The following is a 3827-nucleotide window of genomic DNA, read 5'->3' as shown; positions in this document are numbered from 1 at the left end:
CACATTTAGTCTTCAGTTTTAATTATATGTAGCATAACACTCTGGGTAAACTGACAAGGAACAGTCCTGTCAACCTCTACAAGTGGCCTATTGGCTACCTCCTTCTAGTTGAATCACCATTTTATTCAGAATGGGCCACAGACCATCCCATGACTGTCCAAAACATGGTTTTTCTGAAAAAAAAAAAAAAAAATCAAATCAGATAAAGGTAAGACTGCCTCTAGACCAGCTCAACTGGTCAGTAGGGTGAGTACAAAGTGAGTGACAATAGGGAAGAGCAATTTCATTCCTTGGAACTTTTTCCTTTTTTAGAGTCCTTATCGTTTTCTGACTTTGACGATTTTGTCTTTTTCTTGATCATAGCATCGGCATCCTGAGCATCTCAGTCTTGTTCATCAGACTGAGACTCATCATCATGTGAGTCCTCATTCTACTCAGAGTCCAGCACTGGACCTGTGCTGCATGTCACCATCTTCACTGCCTGGAGTGAATGTGGAGTCAGGTTGGCCTCCTTATTGTATGCTTTTGAGAAGGCTGCTTTGACCCTGGGATCCAGCTTGGAGAAAGGACTAGGTTTGCCTCCCTGGCTGCTCAGCTCCATGATATTACCAAAGTCTTCTTTCATCAGATAGTTTAAGTGTCCATGAGTGCAACACTGAACCCTTCTCCACCTTGTGAGGCCAAGGGCTGTACAAGTGTGTCTCTTATGTGGGGCAGATCTTCCAGGTTCACGGTCCTTTTGCTAGAGGATGTTCTGAGACTCACATGCAATGCTACGTCTTGGACAACATGGTAATGTCTGCCTGTAGACAAGTGCTTTCCCAGACAGCTTAGAAAGGTGGGAAATGAAGTCATGTACCCCCTCATCAATTCTCTAGGAAGAACACTGGCATAAATAAATGGCCTGTGTGGGCAGAAGGCTCCAGTTTTGTTTTCTCTGGATCTGATTGTTCACAAGGTCATCAGTGCATTTGCCATCCGCTGCTCTGCTCAACAGAAGCAAGCGCTTATTCATGTCACCCCTGTGGCTACAGTGCTCATGTATACATAGTTCTCCTGGACAAAGAGGGGTGCAATAGAAAAATCATGGAAAAAGAGATCTGACTTATTTTAAGTCACATAGAAGTGACGTAGAAGCAGTCTTCTCTCCAACTACAAAGACTTTCCGGGCAACATGAGATGGACCCAGTTTGCTATCTTTTTTGGCTCTACTAGAATCAGCCTTGACCTGGTCATAGGTTAGTGCCTGATTTTGGGCACTGCATGTACTCAGGTTGTATAAAACCTGTCTGATATTTTGATTAGATCCCAAGATTATTTCATTCATAGCTGGAGGGGGAATCTTTAAATGCAATAGAGATCAGAGCATCCTTAATCTGTTCAACTCGAGGTCTTTGAAAATGAAGATCAAAACAATAATGAACCAACGAATGAATTTTAGGATGATTTCTATCATTGCACCTACAAGTAATGGGGTTTTTTGTATGTTTTATCAGGCCAATTAACTCCTAAATTCCTTTCCTGTCCTTGTTGGCTGCCATGCCATCTACGTCATCCATGATGAGATCATGTTTGGTGCGTAAGGAATGTACTGCACCACTTGAATAAAAGCCTTTGATGCTGGTATTATTCCGCAATTCTGCAACAATCTCCTTCAAACTGCACTTACTCTGAATGTTGCTTGCATTCAGTTCCACATAGGTGTAGCCCAATTCCTGACCAACCAGGGAAGCTGTGGTTATTTTGCCAACACCTAGAGGGCCTGAAAGCAATGCTGCTTTAAAACTCGAGCCATCATCTTTGCCAGAAAAGTTACCAAACTTTGCTGCATGCCTTTTATCTCCAGATGGATTCTTGTGCCAGTTTTGAAGACAGCATCGAAGTTTGTTGCCACAGCCCTGGTCGCCCTGCTGTCCATCTATGGTCTTGAGAGAGGTTGGTTTATATTTATCCAATCGGAGCAAACTTTCCACTTTGTGTCCACTGCTGTCACCAGCCAAATTCCTAGCCCCACTGTCAACTTTTGTGTCAGTTGACTCAGGCATCTGCTCCTCAAAGTCCAGGTCCTTCTGAAGCCCAGCTGTTTCCTTTCTCATTGACTTCAAAGAGCTGTCTCTTTGGGGAGTCAGCTTGCTCTTTTTAGATTCTGATTCCTTCTTATTTGGGCTAATTTTTCTTTTTCCTTGGTTGATTTTTTTGGGGGCATGCTCTCCAGTTTGGACTTTTCTTTCTTCATCTCAGCTTCAGCTGCTATTTCATACTTGGACTTCTTGCCTGGCATACTTCAAATCAGATTCAATAATCCATCTTCATCAATAATTTTCGTTTCCAAGGCTGTTGTCTTATCACTCTTGGACTGTCCATTATCCTGGCCCATGACAAGGTAGTTTGTTTTCTTACTCACATTTCTGGTTACTTTCCCCCCATAAACGTTCAATTATAGACTTGGTCTCATGTTGTTCAATGGACTCCACTACTTCAGTGCTTACAAATATATAAGGACTTCCAAAAATTTTCAGCTTCCTTTGGTATTTCTTTGGAGCCCAGAGCTTTGGGACCTTCTCAATTTAAGTAGCTTTGATAGGCCTGATAATCAGTGCTCTTCTTTTCCGAATCTTCAGGACTTGTAGATGCTTTCTGAATTGGAGAAGTTTTTGTTTTAAGAGTTTTTGTCTCTCCTTTCAATTCGATAACATTTTCTGGTGTTTTTGAGCACATGTGCTCTCCTTCTTTAAAAGAACTTTCTTTTTGTTTTTTTCGAAAGTGTCAGCTTAAAAGTGACTTTGTGGGAGAGGACTGTTTTGTTAGGTGATGACTTAGACTATCACCGAAATTCTTTTGAACTTTCATATTCAGTTTGTTTGATAGGGCTGCAGTTCTTTCTCTCATCTGCAAATTGTTTTGTTTTTACTTTATAAAGATAACTATGATTTGCTCTTTTACTTAAATTGGCTTGTACAGAGGACGATGTTTCTTTTCCTTCTGGGCCCTTTAGAGTCTTTTTGGTCTTGGGTTCTTCCTCCAGGACGGCTAATGTTCTGGCAAACTCTTCATCCTCAAGTATTTGCCTCTCCAACTCTGCATCTTCATCAAGTTGTAGTTGCTTGACGATGGCTTCATCATTTAGTCTGGAAGCGTATATATTTTTTGAAGCCTCTTTTGGTGGGTTAGCCACTATCTTCTTATCTGATCTCTGAATACGTCCAGTTCCAAAATAATCAAGCACCGATGTAGGTGTAAGTTTTACCTGTGATAAAGGCTTATTCCTTGTCTTAATGTTTTCTTCATTCTTTTGCATATTTGATGTTACAAGGTAACTATTTACAGATGCGCCATTGTCTCTTGATTTAAAGGGTTTGTTTGTATACCTAAAGTCATCTTCTTCATCTGTTTCTGAAACGTATGTAACAGGATCCTGTTGCTGAATTTTACCAGGTTTAGAAGACAGTGGCATTTTTTCTGGTTGTTTTTTGGGGCATTTTCACTCTGTACTGTCTCTTCTGATTATGAATCTGAATTATAGATGATCCTCTCTCTCTTTTTTTTTTTTTGATGATCCTCTTTTTCTTGTTTGGTTGTTTCTGTCTGAAATCATCATCTTTGCCAGAACTATTTACCTTGATTTCCTTTATTCCTTTTTTTTTTTTTTTTTTAAAGTTTCTTCAGCAGATTTTGTTTTCTCATTCTTATTTATTGTTCCATTTACAAGTTTCTTTCCACTTGGTATAAGCCCAAAGAATTTCTAAATATCCATCACAGCCCAAGGATTGATGGGCAGGCAGGCAGTGGGTGGGTCAGCCGGAGGAATCCGTTACTGGGGCTCAGGA

General features: G+C 40.6%; 1 pseudogene; it reads right to left on the bottom strand.

Annotated features, from left to right (window-relative positions):
• Positions 1 to 283: 283 nt before the first annotated feature.
• On the bottom strand, positions 284 to 3754 carry LOC102814494 (annotated as a pseudogene).
• Between the last annotated feature and the right edge of the window lie 73 nt (positions 3755 to 3827).

The sequence above is a fragment of the Chrysochloris asiatica genome, unplaced genomic scaffold, assembly GCF_000296735.1.
Source record: "Chrysochloris asiatica unplaced genomic scaffold, ChrAsi1.0 scaffold00144, whole genome shotgun sequence".
Classification (NCBI taxonomy): domain Eukaryota; kingdom Metazoa; phylum Chordata; class Mammalia; order Afrosoricida; family Chrysochloridae; genus Chrysochloris; species Chrysochloris asiatica.
Note: the sequence above shows the minus strand (reverse complement) of the source record. Positions and strands in the feature narration are given on the sequence as shown.